This window comes from Myotis nattereri, assembly GCF_964212035.1.
Source record: "Myotis nattereri genome assembly, chromosome: 10".
In the NCBI taxonomy this organism is placed as follows: Eukaryota; Metazoa; Chordata; class Mammalia; order Chiroptera; family Vespertilionidae; genus Myotis; species Myotis nattereri.
This window is the reverse complement of record NC_138085.1, coordinates 19,344,151-19,361,721: the sequence shown is the minus strand read 5'-3', so window position 1 is coordinate 19,361,721 and position 17,571 is coordinate 19,344,151.

Here is a 17,571-nt window from a genome sequence, read left to right as displayed (position 1 = left end):
GGGGCAGGCAGGCGCACCTGCCAGGAGCAAAGGGAGGATGCCCTCCAGCTCTGTGCCCGCAGGAGGACTGTCAGCCTCTCCTGGGGAAGCTGCTGAAGGCTGGGCGGTATGCGAAGCCCAACTTGAGACCTGCTGAGCCTGAGGCCCACCCAGTGCGCCCTGAGCCAGCCCTGCCTCCCCAGAGCCTTCCTCTGGGCAGAGCCAGGCCACCCCATTCCCCCCTTGCCCCCCACCTCCCACACAGCTGCCCGCTGGTGCCTGTCCCTAAATAGGGCAGTCAGCCTAGCCTCAGCCCAGCTGCTTGGGACCGCAGGCCACAGGCCGGCAAACAGGAGTCACCTGAAGGCAGGGGTTCTGAAGACTCCAGGGGCAGAAAAAGCCAGCCACACCCTCTGGTCCAGCTCCTTCACCGCCAGGGTCCCCAGTGCCAACCACTGGATAGGAGGCGCTTCTCACTGGCTCCCCCAAAGGAGGAGAGGCTGGATCCCCTGCAGCCTCCGCCACGGCCCCGCCATGGCCAGGGGAGGTGGCGGCCGCAGCAGCTCCAGCCCCAGCACCACACAGTGACTGCAGCCCCGGCTGCCAGGACGGGGCCTCAGCCCCGGATGTTCAGGGCAAGTGGCCACCGTGGCCCCTGTCCTGGCAGTGTCAGCTTCTCACAGCCCGACGGGTCCAGGGCAGGACCACAGGGAAGGGCTCCCTGCCAAGAGCCCACGCAAGTCACCGGATGTGGCTCCCACGCCAATGGGCCCCTGAGAACTTCAGTAATGGGAACAACTCAGAGAGCAGGCGGGTGTCGCCACAGCTGCGTGGGACCAGCAGGTGGAGCTCAGACGATGAGCGTGGCCGTGGGCGACTGGTCTTTTGGACCCGCAGTCCCTGAGCCTTCAAACTCCTGACGCCCCTTCTGACCACCAGGGCCCCCTCTCCCATCGGACTGAGGGGCCAGGAGCGACTTTGGAACGGGGAAGCCCAGACCAGCCAGACGACCAAGACCTCGCAGCCCTGGGAGGACCTTGGAGTCGGGCTCACTGTTACCCCAGAGCGTTGCTGAGCCAGGCCAGGGCCCCAAACTCCTGAGCCCGGGGCCGTCCAGGCAGGTGGCCTCAGCCTGTGCCTCTCTCCAGCTGGCTCCTGGGCCCCGGACCTGCCCCCGGGTTCACTGTTCTACCATCATGGGTTCTGCCCCACCTGGCGCAGAGAAGCCCTGCCCGCCCCCTCCCAGCAGAGGCCACAGTGTGCAGAGGGGAGCGTGTGCGAGAGGCGGGTGCAGCCTGGTCGCTAACGCGGCTGTAGCCCCTGGTGTCCACCATCGAGGATGACACTTTGAGTCTTTGTTTCTGAGTCACTCCCCGGGATAGAAACCCAATTTACTACATTCCATACCCGTGTAGGCACTCATGAAATATATGTGTTTTGAGGTGTCCCCCAAATGGATGTACCACAGGCTGGCTGTCCACCAAATGTACACGCACTTTAACAGCTGAGAACTCAATTTTCCCTCCTTTCAGGGTGAGCGGATTTGACGTAATGGGTGAAGCCAGACTCAGCTTGGAACCCAGAAGATGTGTCCTCTGGACTTGGTGATGGGGACACATCCAGGATGAAGTGTCTGGTCCCGAACGGGCCCAAGTCCAGGCATCCTGGGCCGCTGTGGACAGAGGATGCGCAGAAACACCAAACACAGCGATTCTCGGTGTTTGCGGTTCCATTGCTTCAGCAGCAGCAGCGCCTGAACCAGAACTGACACAGCCACGGAGCCGCACACATCAAGAATCGTTCCTTCGGTTCGGTGTTTGTACGCTTCTCTCTCAATAGCTGCCCTGGATTCCTCGACTGCTGGGTGTTGGGTCCCCTCAACTTTATCTTTTCTGTGTCCCCATAAAAAGTCTTGTGGAGACATGCTCTTCGTTCAAATCTTACCGTCTTCACTGATGTCTTCAAATCTGTTCAAACTGAAAAGAAGTGAAAATTAAGTGCGTTATCAGCTGTTAATGTGTCTACATTTTGGGGGGATACTACATGTACATTCAATGGAGAGAATTTTCCATCAGTTGTCTGAGCTCCTTGTACCTGTTTTGGGGACAGCCTGTATTTACATTCAATGGGGACTCATTGTCCATCAGCAGCCCTACCTCTCTTTACCTTTTTGGGGGACAGCCTGTATTTACATTCAATGGGGACTCATTGTCCATCAGCAGCCCAACCTCTCTTTACCTTTTTGGGGGACAGCCTGTATTTACATCCAATGGGGACTCATTTTTCATCAGCAGCCCTACCTCTTTTTACCTTTTTGGGGGACAGCCTATATTGACATCAGTTGGCATCAATCTTTCTCTTTGGGAGTCACACCTCTAGTGTGTATATGGCCGGTTTCCTGACACATGGTTTCCGGTTTCCTAAGGTGCTCTCCTGGGATGGGCTTGGCCTGGGGACCAGGGCTCTATAAAGAGGTTTTCCTTTGGCCTTAATGTGCTGGCAAAGAACTGGGTGTTCAAATGTGTTCTATCTCCGAGTGCTGTGACCTGTACTGATTAGCCATTGATTTTGGAACACAAGGATGGGTTTGTAATAAAATGAGTTGGAGTAGAATTGAGTCCTGGATTTCCTCACCGCTCATCACTGGCAGCGATGCCCGGGCTCCGGGCTCCCCGCGTCCGCCCCCGGGTCCTGGACCCCTGGAATGCAGACCTCCCTCGGCCAGGAGGCCAGAGAAGGGGAAGCCAGGTTTCCTGTTTCCCAGGCAGCCGCTCTTCCCAGGCCTTGGTGTATTTTAAGTCCCTCTAAGTGGAATCCCATTTTGATTTGGGATTTCTATCACAGCAGGAGCTCAGCTTAAAATGATCCTTGGGTTTTCAAAGGCCACTCAGCTAGGAAGAGGACAAGGAGGGAGGAGGACGGCAGGTGAAGATACTCCCTGACCTGACCTCATGGCGGCCCGTCCAGCTGCCGCCTGCGTGTCCCTCCTCCCTCACCAGCCTCTTCTGTAAGGTGCTTCCTGTGGCCTCCTGTCCCCTTCTTTCCAAGGCCCTGCCCCTGGGGGAGCCGCCCCCTCTGCGAGCTGCCCTCCCCAAAGATGGGAGCCAAACTGAGCATGTGGACCCCTGCAGGCCGCCTCCCCTCCGCCATTGGCTGTTGCAGGGTCTGAACCTGACCAGTCACCCCTGGGAGCTCTCAGCCTCTGTCCCCTGATTCTCTCCCCTCTGGGACAGCTCTTCAGGGTGCACACTGGCCGGTCCCTGGGTCCCCCCTCATCCTTCCCACAAGCACTCACTGGAGCTCCCTGTGTGCTCCCTCCCGGGTTCTACCATGGAGGCAGCCCCCTCCCTGCCCCTCTGCAGGGCTGAGCCACCTGCTCCCCAGCACTGACCGCTCCTGAGCTTCAGGCCTGAGGTCGCTGCCTTAGACCCCCTGCCTGGGCTGCAGGCTTCTCCACTGCCCCTGACTCCTCTGGGCTCCCTGCTTATCCAAGGCCACCAGCTGTCAATCACAGAAGCCAAAACCTGGGTTGCGGGCTGGACCCCTCCTCTCTCCACTTCCCACAGGTGATCGCTCCCCTGAACCTGGGTCTGGAACGGATCTGGAATGTGCCCACCCCTCTTAGCTGACTGTTCTCATCCCAGGTCCCCCCGACACCCCTGTCCCTGGGTCTTGGCAGGGCCTGGCCAACTGGTCTGCCTGCCTCCCACATCTTCTCAGCCCCCTGGCACCTCTGGCATCCACCCCGCTGACCTACCTTTGTGAACCTCCCTCCCTCAGCCTCCACACCAGCTACACCCATACTTCTGAGGACTATATGTTCCATGTGACTCACCGCGGGGTGCACCCCACCCGCTCTCACCCCCCTCCAGCCCCAGACAAGCTGGTCGTACCCACAGCTTTCACTGCCATCTTCCCAGAAGGCTCCTAGCACCACTAGCCCAGGCCTCTCCTGGGAACCCCCAGATCTGTTCCCAGCTTGGAGGTCCCAAAGACACCTCCACCCCACAATGCTCAGCACACCGTTCAGGCTCCTCCCCCACCAAAGCCTCTGTGCTCCTCCTCTCATCCCCTCTGTCCCCTTCCCCCAGACCATGCTGGGCATCGCCCTCCCTTCCCCCTGTCCTATCCTTCACTCCCCCAGTTGCTCCCAACTCTGACTTCTCACTCACACACCACCCAACCCAGGGGGTGGTCCCCCAGGGGTGGTGCCACGGGGTCCTGTTGCTGAGGGAGCACCCAAACCAGGCCCTCCTGAGCTCCAGGGCCCCACCTCTCTGCACTGGCTGGGAGCTGTGTGCTCTGGGGGGTGGTAAACATCCACGTGACTGCTCAGGGCTGAGGTCTGCCTGCAGAGAGGTCAGGATCACCTGTGGCACCAGAGGGGCTCCCCCTGGGAAGAGCAGGAAAGTGAGAAAATGGGAAAAGGTCAGACACACCTAAGGAAAGAAGCATCCAGCCACATGTTTATCAACCAACCAGATGAAGAGGAGGGAGTGTGTTTATATGTCCACACACACATACACAAACACAGACACACACAGAGACACACACACATAAACACACACACACGAGTATATAAAGATGTAGATACACAGCCCATTGACTCCCTTGGAAAGCTCTTCTTGATTTTTTGCAAAACAGGTGAATTTATAGCCACCTTATGCTTGCCCTCAATGACGGATGAGTGTCATTCTAATGAGAATGTTGGGTGATGCTTGCTGTTATGTTAGTAAGTCGGACAAACTGGAGGTGCCTATGAGATCCTCACTCTTTTGTTCATGATGTGAGTGACTACTCAGTCAGGCAGTGCTTTTCTGAATGCCAGCCCAGTCCCACAATTCTTATAATGTGTTGGCACTGCAAGGCCTACAGAGGTCTTTTTAAAAACCAGAGAGACAATTTACATGTCATAATATTCACCCAGGGCACACTTTTAGGTTTAATCTTCACTATTAACATTTTCTTCATCACTTTCTCAAGTCTAGAGACAAGACGCACATAAGAAAACAAATCAAGTCCTGATTTGGTAACACTGGCCAATTCCTAGGGTGTAAATATTTTAGCAGAGGTGATTTCAGGCTGCTGGCATGGTATCCCGACCACAGACATGGGAATAGATGTATGGTCCACCCTGCCCTATAATATCACCTCCACGCAGGTACTATAGGTCTGAATAACCCCAAGAGTATGGGTAACAGGGAAACAATTCCAAGTAGCCAGTTTGGGGGTTTGTTTGTTTTTTAAAAATCTATTTTTATTGATTTGAGAAAGGAAGAGAGAGAGAGAGAGAGAGAGAGAGAGAGAGAGAGAGAGAGAATGAGAGGAGAGAAACATCAATGATGAGAAAATCATAAATTGTCTGCCTCCTGTACACCCCCAATGTGGATCAAGCCTGCAATCCAGGCATGTGCCCTTGACAGGGAATTGAACCGTGACCTCCTGTTATATTGGTTGCCGCTCAACCACTGAGCCTCGCCAGCTAGGCCAAGGGGCAAGTTTTGAGTATTTATAATCTTTTGTTCTTATTATGCTTTTATTGCTTTTAGAAAGAGGGATGGGGAGAGAAAGAGAGAGACATTGACCAGCTGTCTCCATCCACACCCCTACCATGGACTGAACATGCAACCTGGGCATGAAACCTGACTGGGAATGGAACCGGTGACCTTTGGGAGCTCAGGACAATCAATGCCCAACCACCTGAGGGACACCGGTCAGGGTTACCACCTTTGTTTTTAATATAATTTATTTAATCCCAAGTTCACATAAGTTAATTGTTAGCTGTGTCTGTATTTATCACGTGGCCTCTGAAGCCCCTGGACACACCCATGGGCTCTCACCAGCAGCACAGGCTGCTTCAGCTAGGCAAGGGCCACTGCCTGGTAGGGTGGGCTGAACGGCAGGGGCCTGCGAGGGTGAGAGTGAGCCCTCTGCCAGTGCCTGCACCGAAGAGGACCCGCAGGAGGGGCTGCAGGACCATGGTCACCAGGATGGGAGAAGAGACTGGGCGGCTCCCAGGGTCTGACCGAATGTTCTCCCCAGGCTCAGGGGGGAAAACAGCTGGGTGTGGCTCGGTGGCTGGCCAAGGGAGCTGAAGAAGAGGGTTGGGTGACCTTGCAGCCTAGGGTCCCCCCGTATCCTTTCCCGTCTCACAGGGTCTCTCTATGCTGACCTTCCACCTACCAGATGGGCAAAGATGAAAACCCAGGAAGGAGTCAATGAAGGAGGCGGTGTGGCGAACAGGCGCTCACTCTCCATTTGAGTGTGAGCTGGCACAGAAGGAGCTTGGACATTTGCACTTACCTTTTCATTAAAATAGATTCATGCATTTTCCCTAAGCTAGTTCTAGGATGACAGCCTAGGAAACACTGCATGTCCTGCAAACACACACACACAGACTCTCTCTCTCTCCCTCCCTCTCTCTCTCTCATGCACACATGTGTGCACACCAGCACCCTGTCCCTAGCACTTGCCCTGTAGCACACCTGTCAGCCTCTGTCATGCTTGAACTGTCCTATGTTTGTGACCAGGCCTTTCACCAGGAGCAGAGAAACAGAACTTCCTGTCCACCATCTGCCCTGAGTGCCTGTGGAGGCCGCTGGTATTTATTCACTGAGCCTCTGTGCCAGAGCCCTTGTCAGCACTCCGTGGGAATAAATCGATTCACTTCATTTGGTTCCTGTGAAAGGGGGTGACTGACTCCCTCTTCCCAATTAGCAACGGAGAAACCACTGAATGACAAAGAGGCATGGGCTCCAGGGTGTAAGACAGAGGGAGACGCTGTAGAGACTTGGGTGGGGGTAGTGAGGGTGCTGAGTGTACGCAGTCCTGCAGGCGGTGGGAACCGATTGAAGGAGAGCTTTGTCACTCCTGCTCTTGAGTTTCCCTCGCACAGCCCTGCGCCCTGGTCCTCAGGCCCTCTGGGCAGATATAAACCCAGGGCCACAGGTCAGGGCACAGGAGACAGTGCCCGGGCGGGTGGGCAGGGACCGGAGCTCTTCATGCTGCCTGAGAGACTCTCACCCCTGGGATCAGGGAGAGGGCAAGGCTGGTCCTCCTGGGGCTGCAGAGAAAACCTCTCCCAGCTTCGGGTGGAGCCAGCTGTCCTAGGTTCCTGGGCTGGGAGCCCCATCCTCCCACCCATCTCTGCGCCCAAGTCATATGACCATCTCTCTGCCAGCGAGTCCCATTTCCCTCCACAAGGACACCTGTCACTCAGTGAGGCCCACCCACCCCAGACCCTGAGACCCCTCTGACCTGGATTACACCGGCCAAGGAGTACACCGCTCTGGGCTCCGCTCTGGGCTCCGCTCCAGGGCTTCCAGGGCCCAAGGCCTGTGGTGTCGGACCCTCATCCTCCTCAGCCACAGGGTTCGACTGAGACAGAAAGTCCCGTCGGGAGTGAGAGCCATGGACCCCGACCTCCCGCTGCCCGACCTGGCCCAGGAGGTCACTGTGCACTTGGCGCTGCAGTCTTCCCCCGCAGCAGGACGGACACCGGCCATGACGCGCTCAGGGACAGCCTTCAGCTCCAGGCCTGTCGCTACCGGGGCGTCCTCGTGGGGCCCAAAGTGTGTCCCCAGCCCGTGCCCCCCCCCACCCCTCCCGAGCTGCTCTCGGCTCCTGGATTACACCGGCCATGTTGGGCCACGTTCACTCTGTCCCATCTGCATGGACCTGGGGGCACAGAACACACCCCAGAAGAGGCACCACGCCGCACAGGGAGGCAGGAGGCCCCGGGTTGAGTGGCAACACCAGGCTCAGCACAGCAAGCAGAGTAGAAATTGCCCGTAAATTCTGGCCAATATGCGCCCAGGCCACGGGCACATTCCCTATGGCATGTTCTCACCAGTCCATGCGCCCACCTGTACATGACATGAAGCCTGCGACAATCAGGGCCCTTCCTTGGCGGGGTGGGCAGAGGCCTCTGCACCAGGACTTGCAGGGCTTCCCTGTGGCAGCGAGAGCGCCCCCTGCCTCCCCTGCTCAGGGCACAGTGTTCCCACAGGAGGCACCTGGCAGCAGTCCCTTCCCTGTGCTGCTGCCTCCCGCCACCAGGGGCAGCCAGGGACCCTCGCTGGTACAGCCCACCGCGCGGAAGTCCCGCCCCTTCCAGAAGTCAGCCAGGTGCCTGTGGAGCCAATAGCATGGAGGTGCGGGGACTGTCTGACCTGAGTGGCTGCTGGCAGCTTGGGGCCGGACAGCCTCCAGGCTTCTGCGGGGTAGATGGCGAGTGGGGGCCCCCGGGCTGAGGACCGCCCTGCTCAGGCCCCGGGTCCTCGGGGCGGCGGACCCTCGCTCTGCCCTCACCAGCGTCTGGGGGAGGCGCCTTCCTAGTCAGGGTTTTGTGTCTGAGGAAGACGCCCCCTCACAGGCCAGGCCGCCCGCCTCCCTGTGGTGGGCACTGGACCTGGCGCCGGCCCTGCCCTGTGTGGCCCCACTCTGGGCTCTGCTCCAGGGCTTCCCGGGCCCAAGGCCTGTGGTGTCGGACCCGCATCCTCCTCAGCCACAGGGTTTGGCTCAGACAGAAAGTCCCGTGGGGAGTGAGGGCCACGGACCCCGACCTCCCGCTGCCCCACGTGGTCCAGGAGGTCCCTGTGCACTTGGCGCTGCAGCCTTCCCCACGGCAGGACGGACACCTGCCATGACGCACTCAGGGACGGCCTTCAGCTACAGGCCTGTGGCGACAGGGGCGTCCTCTTGGGGCCCAGAGTGTGTCCCCAGCCCATGGGCCGTCCCCGAGCTGCTCTGGGCTACTGGATCCATCAGACAGCAGGTCTGCAGAATGTGTGCACGTCCCATCGGAATCACTGTAGGTGCTCGAGTAACTCCAGCCACATGAATGCTATTGTTCGTTTTAAAGGCTCTACTAAGCTCTATTTTATTTATTTTCATTTTTTATTTCTTTGGCATTTTCTGTCTCTTTTTCAAGAAAAAAGATTGTAAATATACTAATGTTACATGCAGTAAACAATATTTTAAGAAAAAGAATTTAAATATAACTAGAGGCCTGGTGCCCAGATTTGTGCACCAGTGGGTTCCCTTGGCCTGGCCTGCGCCCTCTCACCATCTGGGACCCCTCAGGACATGTCCAAGCCCCACAGGCCAGGTGAGGGTCCCCATGGGGCCTCTAGTGTGCATATAAGATCTTTGGTGCATCTCTTCCAGCCCTCCCCCAACCCCTTCCCTCTGAGATTCATCTTTCTGTTCAATGTTTCCATGCCTGAGCTTTGAGTGTCTGACCCCTAGTGGTCAGTGCACATCATAGCTCTGGACCAAGAGTAGCTTAGGACTTTATATACACTGAGGGGCTAGATTATTATGACCACCTGATGTGTGTAGGCAAATAAGCCATACACTGCATTGTTTGGGATATGGAAGCTGAAGGCTTGTTCGAACACCTTTGCTGTCTGCAGTTACCAAATAAAACATCTCCAATTTGCACAGGAACACAAGGATTGGATAGTTGAGCATTGGAAAAAAGTCATGTGGTCCGAAGAATGATGTTTCCAGTTGCATCATGCAGATGGCAGAGTGAGAATTTGGTGGAAACAGCATGAAAGCATGCACCCCACATGCATGAGTACAGCCCTTCAAGCTGGTGGGGGCAGTGTTATGGTCTGGGGCATGTTTTCCTTGGCATGATTTGGGCCCTTTAATTGGTATGGAACAACATCTGAATAGCACAACATACCTAAGTTCATGCTATCATGTTGAGGGCGTATCCCAATGGAGATGGCTTCTTCCAACAAGACAATGTGCCATGACGGTGCTCGTATGGTGCAGGAGTGGTTTCAACAACATGAGGGAGACTTTACCTTGCTTAGGTGGCCCCCACAATCACCAGATCTCAATCCAATTGAGCATTTGCGGGACGAAGTTAAAAGAACCATCAGGCAGCTGGTTCCACAACCATCAAATCTCACAGAACTGGACAGTGCTATTCATCAGGCATGGTGTCAGATTCCTCACATCACTTTTTAACATCTCGGGGAGCCAATGCCAAGAGGATTCGCCGCAGTATTGAAGGCAAAACGTGGCCTAACGAAATACTGATGGTGTCATAATAATCTGGCCACTCAGTGTATATAGGCTTGTGGCCCAGTGCCCAAAATTCGTGTGTGTGGGCGGTGCGGTGTCTCTCAGCCCTGCCTGCACCCTCTCCAATCTAGGACCCCTTGGGGTGGTCTGAATGCTGGTTTAGGCATGATTTCAGGCATCGGGCCTAAACTAGCAGTCAAACATCCCTCTCAGCATCCAGGACCGCTGGCTCCTTACTGCCCACCTGCCTGATTGCCCCTAACCACTCTGCCTGCCAGCCTGTGTACCCGCAGCTGCCCCCCAGCCATCTGTCTTACCCTCAACTGCCCCTCTTGCCAGCCTGCTCACCCTCAACTGCCCCCCACTGCCAGTCTGCTCACCCACCACTGGCCCCCAATGCTGGCCTGCTCGCCCCCAATTGCCCACAATTACCAGTCTGCTCCCCGCATCTTCCATTCCTGCTGGCCTGCTTGCCCCCCAACTGACCCCCCTGATGGCCTGCTTGCCCCCCAACTGACCCCCCTCATGGCCTGCTTGCTCCCAACTTCCCCCTACTGCCGGCCTGCTTGCCCGCTGCTGCCCTCTCCTCCTGGCCTAATCACCCCTAACCGCCTCTGCCTCGGCCTCACTACCATGGTTTTGTTCCAAAAGACATCTAGAACAAGGGTCCTCAAACTATGGCCCTCGGGCCACATGCGGCCCGCCAGGAACATTTATCAGGACCGCCAGGTGTTTTTGCCGCTGCTGCCTGTCCTGCTTAGCAGCCAACTCATCCCGGGCCCACAGTGCGCATGTGTGGAATGTCTGAGGGACAGTGAACTGGCCCCCTGTTTAAAAAGTTTGAGGACCTCTGATCTAGAAGGTCTCCTGGTCTAATTAACATATTAACCTCTTATTAGTAAAGATGTTATGTGCAATAAACATGAATATTTCAAGAAAAACTTTTAAATATAATATTACCTGTAATAAACATTAATATTTCAAGGAAAAAAGATTCAAATTATAATAATATTACCAAAACTATACTAACATAGTATATCACAAAAGTTGTAGGAAATATTAAAAATCTGCAAATAACAGGATTACTTCTATTATATTCTAAAATAGTTTTTGTTCTGGCTCTATTTTTTGTTCATCAGTTTACGTTTTTCATTTTATTCCACAAATGAGTGAGCTCACATGATATTTGTCTTTCTCCAACTAGCTTATTTTGCTTAGCATAATGCTCTCCAGGTCCATCCGTGCTGTTGCAAATGGTAAAAGTTCCTTCTCTTTTAGGGCAGCGTCGTATTCCATTGTATAGATGCACCACGGTCTTCTAATCCACTCATCTGCTAAGTGGGGCCCGTAGGCTGTTTCCAAATCTTAGCTCTTGTACATTGTGCTGCTATGAACATAGGGGTGCATATGTCCTTTCTGATTGGTGTTTCTGATTTCTTGGGATATAGTCCTACAAGTGGGATTACTGGATCAAATGGGAGTTCCATTTTTAATTTTTTGAGGAAACTCCACACTGTCTTCCACAGTGGTTGCACCAGTCTGCATTCCCACCAGCAGTGCAAAAGGGTACTGTTTTCTCCCCATCCTCGCCAGCACTTGTGTTTGTTGATTTGTTGATGATAACCATTCTGACAGGTGTGAGATTGTATGTCCTTGTCGTTTTGATTTGCATCGCTCTGATGATTATTGTCTGATATTTTGCTGCCTATGGATTCTTCTGCGTATGGATATATGCCTGATATTTTTCTGCCTATGGATTCTTCTAAGATTTTTATGGTTTCCCGCCTTATGTTTAAATCCTTTATCCATTTTGAGTTTATTTTTGTGTTTGGTGTAACTTGGTGGTCTAGTTTCTTTCTTTCTTTCTTTCTTTCTTTCTTTCTTTCTTTCTTTCTTTCTTCTTTCTTTCTTTCTTTCTTTCTGAATTGAGTTTAATGGCCTGGGTTGATTTCTGGATTCTCTGTTTGATTTCATTAGTCTACACGTCTGTCCTTGTTCCAGTACCAGGCAGTTTTGAGAACTGAGGCTTTGTAATATGGCAAAACATCTGGTATTGTGAGTCCTCCCACCTTGTTGTTCTGTCTCAGGATTCCTGTGGCTATTCGGGGTCTTTTTAAATTCCATATGAATTTTTGAAGAGTTTGTTGTAGGTCTGTGAAATATTCCTTTTGTATCTTAATGGTATTTTCATTGAACCTATAGATTGCTATCAGTGGTATGGACATTTTAATGATGTTGATTCTACCAATCCATGAACACGGTATATCCTTCCATTTGTTTATGTCTTCCTCTATCTCTTTTTTCAACATCCTGTAGTTTTCCTGTACAGGTGCTTTACCTCGTGAATTAAGTTTATTCCTAGGTATCTTAATTTTTTTGGTGCAGGGGTAAATGGGATTGTTTTATTAGTTTCTCTCTGTGTGAGTTCATTATTGGTGGATTTTCTGAAACAGTCTGAGGAGTATACTAGTAGGTGTTAGTTCTTCTTTGAATGTTCGGTAAAACTCCCCTGTGAAGCCATGTGTTAGATGATTAGTGACTTTGACTAGGTTTTCATATGTCTCTTGGCCTTCTGTGTGTCCTCTTTCGAAAAATATCTATTTGGTCCTTTGCCCATTTTTTGATTGGATTATTTACCTTGGTTTTGTTAAGCTGTAGGAGTTCTCTGTAATTTTTGGAGAATAAACCCTTATTGGACATAACATTGGCGAATGTGTTCTCCCATAAAGTGGGCTTTCTTGTTCTTTTGGTTGATGGGTTTTCTTTTGATGTAGTCCCATTTGTTTCTTTTCTCCTTAGTTTCCATTGCCCTAGGAGCTGTATGGGTCAAGGTATTGCTGTACTTTATTTTAAAGACTTCAAATAAATTCAAACTTTGAGAAAATTTGATGTAGTTAAGTAATTCCATTAGTGTGTTGAAAACATTCAACCATTCAAACGTTCAGTTTTATACATAATTTTTATATCTGTAGAATTCTAATTTCTCTTTTAGAAAATCTATTTCTGTTGATTTAGGAGAAGAAGGGAGAGGGTGAGATAGAAACATCAATGATGAGAGAGAATCATTGACCACTTGCCTCCTGCATGCCCCACAGTGAGGATTGAACTGGGGATGTGCCCTGACCAGGAATTGAACTGCGACTTCCTGCTTCCTAGGTCGGCGCTCCACCCCTGAGTCATGCCGGCTTGGCTAATTTCTCTTTTTTAAGTTCTATTTGAACATAATGTCGTGGTCATGGTTTGCTCTCCAGGTTGATGTTTAGTGAAAAGGCTCCAATTGGGAGTTTACAGGTTAAATGTATTATTTATTAAATTAGGAGTAGCCCCTGTCTATGGGCGCTGGCCTCTGTGAAGTCATGGTTCCCTCCTGCTCATCTGCGCCCCTCCTGGAGCCTTCTAGAATTTAGTGTTTGCCTTCAGCAGTGACACGTGTTCATGAGACCCTGACCTGGCGGGCCGAGCTCACCTGCACCCACAATTGAAGCTGCCCCCCAAAACCTGCTCTTCCCCCCCAGGTTTCCTCTTCCAGCTCCTGGTCCTCAGAGTTTGATCTTTTCCATCTAGTGGCTGCGTGGCTGGTCACAGCTGCTGGGTCTCCGGTCTTCCTTCCTGAGTCCCAAGGGACTGCGTCTGGCAGGTCTCCCTTCTGGACTGCCCCTTACACAGGGCTCCAAGTCCCCACCTGGTGCTGCTCCTGCCCCCTCCCCCGGGCTCACCTGGGCGTCAGAATGAGGGCTGTGGGATGTGCAGCACTGCAGAAAGATGTGCGGTGCTCCGTTTCCAAGGAGCCAGATGGCTGCTGGCTGAGGCGGTCCCCCTGGACTGAGAAGGCCAGAGGGCGGCTCACAGGCAGGGCCCAGTGCTCTGGCAGGTGCTCTGGGCTGCAGCCAGCAGTCCTTGTGGCCCTGTGCCAATGCTGCACACTCAGACCGGGTCTTACAGGGTATGTCCTGTGGCCGTGAGTGTCCTACCAGGTGTGTGTTAATGCGCTGGTTCTAAAAGGACTGACTCTTTCAGCATCAACGCCTCAGCTGGCTGAGAAGAAGGGTCCCTGAGAGGAGCACGCTGCCATGATGGTCAGGTGTGTGCGAATAGGCTGGGTCTGTTTCACTCCTGCAGGTCAGAACTCTCTCTCTCTGGAGGCCGCGCTGAGGAAGTTCCATGACGTCTATAAAAAGGGAACCAGGGGCACAGAGGGTGGCAACCGGCTTGCCATCCTTGCCCTTTTGTATGACTTCCACCTGCTACAGTCTCTCCGCATCTTCCACATTTTGGAAAAACTGACAGGAACTTTCACAGAGAAAGATAAGGAACTGATCCTGTTCAGGCTGAGAAGTGGGGATTTTCATTGAGAAAACACGATGCTGTGTCCCTGGCAATGATCAGAGAGACCAGGGCCAAAGCCCGAGGGGCAGGCAGCACCTTCTAGGACCAGATCAGGGACAATGGGTCCCTCGACCTGCCTCCTAAGTGCCTAAGTGCGCAGATGCTGAGCAGCAGGTGAAATAAGTGGGGAAATGCTGTGTGCCATGCCCTAGCCATCTGTTATCGTCTGCTCCTGGGATGAAGATGTTTTTATCATGAGTGTGTGAGCAAACCTTATTCCTTTACTAAAACTCGGGTCTTTTGTGAGTTAAGAGTCGATTTAATTCACACTCATCTGTTCAACAAATGTTCACTGAGGAAGGCCGTGTGGCTCGGGGCTCAGGTGTCAGCGACCTGGACTTCTGGCTCAGCAGTGGACAGCAGTGTGACCTGAGTCTTCCAAGCCTCAGTTTCCCCTTGTAGAACACAGGGCTGAGCAGAGCTCCTGCCTCTTTTCCTTTTGTGCAGATCAGAGATAGGGGAGGGCGGGGGAGCCCCGAGGGATGTGTGAGGAGCAGGGAGAGGGTGCGTGTGGGACCCACAGGGGAGCAGGGCAGAGGCCGTTGCAAGGACTTGGGCGTTGATCCTGGAGGCACCTGGAGGGTTCTGAGTGGGAAAATGGACTGGGAAGGGTTCGTGCTAACGGTCACCCTGGCTACAACGTAGAAGACGGAGGTGGTCAGGCAGGAAGACCCCCTTCAGGGGTCAGAGACGGTGGTGGGAGGATTAGCTCTGTGGTAGTGGACGTGGGTGTGGGAGAGGGTGTGGGAGTTGGAACTGACCAGGCGGAGAATAGGTGGGAGGGGAGGCGGGGTCAGCCCATGTTCTCAGCTGGGCCTTTAGTGGACAGCACTACATGCAGGAGACACGGGCTCAAAAGGGATGACGGGATCATCCTGAAACCCGAAATGCTCACTGGGAGGTGCTGTGGTCTGAGCCCTCTGAGGACGCACAGCCCTTAATATACGCAGTGGACACTGTGAATGGGTGGGTGTGATGCTGTGTGAATGCCCTCACTGAAAAGTGAATACTTGGAGAAATCTCAGACAGGGCTCTCTGGGAGGTCTCTGAATTGTCCTTGCAACTTTTCTCTCAGTGTGACATTCTTTCCAGTTGAAAAGTTAAAGAGGGTACAGGCCAGGAGTGGGGAAGGAATGGCCAATGTCGTGGAGAGGAGGGGTGGCTCATAGCCCAGGGCCAGGAGGGAGGAGTGCAGGGAAGGGGGGGAGAATCCATGAGCAGGAGAGGGAAGGGGAGCTCTGTGGGTAGTGGTCCAGGCCCCGGTGGAGGTCTGGTGGGGGTCCGGTGCCGGGTCATGTTAAAAGGCTGCAGAGGCTGGTGTGGGGATGGTCTGCCTGTGACCATCGGGTTTATCAGCAGTGGCGGCCACGTGCAGAGGTGGTTTGTTTCTTCCCACGTTGAAGTGATGACCATTTGAAATGGATGGCTCTCTCTTTCTTTTCTTTATGTTTTTAAGGTTCGCTGTGTGCTGGAAACGATGTTGGTGCTGAAGAGCAGTGGCGTGCAGAGGATTCCGGGCTGTGAGCCTGAGCCTGTGGAGAAACTGAGGAAATTGCTAAGAGCGGAAGTGAGTGCCCTGTGGACGTGGACCCACCGAGGAAGGCTGGGAGGTAGTTGGAGCCGCAAGTTGGGTGCCGGGCCTGATCAGCAAGAGTTGCGAGAGATCAAATGGCAGCTGTGTTTCTGCAGTGAGACCCTGTGAGGGGCCCGTGTGCAGTGAGTCCCTGTGAGTTCAGCATCCCCCACTCTTAGCCGGTGGTGCTGGACTCGGCTGTGCAGCAGAATCACCAGAGACCTTCTGATCACTGTGGAAGAGGGCCCACCAGGACCGGAGGCGTTAGCCCAGCAGGAGAGGGGCTTTTCTATGTAACCTCCCCAGGTATTTTTACGTGGGCCACAGCAGAGACCCACTACCATCTCCAGTCAGGGCGTCCTCTACCCTTAGTTTTTTATTGATTTTTTTGAGGAGACTTCTTATTTTATATATACTTTTATTGATTTCACAGAAAACTGGAGACAGAGCGTGAGAGAGAAACACCAATGATGAGAATCACTGATTGGCTGTCTCCTGGACACCCCGCATTGGGGATGGAGGCCACAACTGGGACATGGGCCCCAACCTGGAAGCCAACCATAACTGCCTGGTTCTGGTTCATAGGTTGACACTCAACCACTGGACCAGGCCGACCAGCCTCGGGTGCCAGTAACACTGCTTGTATAAAGAAAGGAATGGTATTGCTGGTTTAGTTAGCTTCAATGTATTCTTTAAACTATTGGGGAGGATGCTAAGAATTTATCACTGAAAATTTGAGAATGACTTTGTTAACGTAAAAAACCATTGAAACCTGTAAAGAATTTTTGTGAGTTTATTTGAGCCAAACTGTCGACATATGCCGGGAAGCAGAACCTCAATGAATTGAGATAGTGTTCCGGAGAATGGCAGGGTTACATTCGTATTTATACATGAAATTCATTGGTGACAGATTTAAGGAGGTGGGATTAAGCAAAGCGGGGAAACCTCTGTGATAGGATAAAAAGTAAAATGATGGACACATACTTAGGTGGGTGCAGGATCAATCAACATGATAATGAAGGAATTTGTAGTATCTGCCCTGGAGCCCAGAACATTTGGTTGTGCCCCAGGGGTTCCAGAAAAAGGGAAGTTACAAGTTACCCAGACACTGCAAAGGAATGTTATCTTAGAGGCAAAAAGGCAAATGGGCTCAGTAAGGATCAAAGTTGATCTTGTCAGTGAAGATACTGGCCTAGGACATAACTGCCCACCATAACTGCTTTTAGTCAAAGTTTAATTTCAGACCATCCTTTGTGGTTGTTTTAGGTCTCTGAGTCTGCTCGGCCGCCACGCAGGCCGCCCCTGAGCTTGTCAGGTCAGCGTGTGGCCCCTTTCGTCCACAACTTTCTACTGCCTAATGGAACCCATTTTTTCTTTCAACCCTATGCCAAGGATGTGCTTACTGATTTGAGAGAGAGAATCACTGATGTGAGAGAAAAGCATCAATTGGTTGCCTCTCATATACATTCCCACTGTGCTCTGACCGGGATTTGAACCCACAGCCTTTCTGTGTAGAGAATGATGCTCCAGCAAACTGATCCACACCGGCCATGTCGTGGAACCAATTTTTAGGAAAGAAAACTTTCTGTGAC